Source organism: Micropterus dolomieu, linkage group LG11 (assembly GCF_021292245.1).
Source record: "Micropterus dolomieu isolate WLL.071019.BEF.003 ecotype Adirondacks linkage group LG11, ASM2129224v1, whole genome shotgun sequence".
Lineage (NCBI taxonomy): Eukaryota > Metazoa > Chordata > Actinopteri > Centrarchiformes > Centrarchidae > Micropterus > Micropterus dolomieu.
Genome location: NC_060160.1, coordinates 28,900,090 through 28,900,430, shown reverse-complemented (window position 1 = coordinate 28,900,430; position 341 = coordinate 28,900,090).

Genomic DNA, 341 nt, shown 5'->3' with positions numbered 1-341 from the left:
TTCATGGCCTCTCGCCTTGTTATATTTCTGACCTTTTAGTCCCATACGCACCAGCACGTACCTTGAGATCCTCGGGCAGAGGTCTGTTGTCTGTTCCAGAGTCTCGACTGAAAACTAAAGGGGACAGAGCGTTTGCTGTCAGGGCCCCGAGGCTCTGGAACAGCCTGCCCGAGGAAATCAGGTCGGCTGAGTCAGTGAACTCTTTCCTTCTTAAAACATACTTTTATAGGAGAGCTTTTCCCGATCTTATTTGACTTTATTTTATCCCTTTTATTTTATTGTATTTTACTAATTTTATATTAAATTTTCATGCTCTTATCTTTTTTTTGTATTATTCTTTA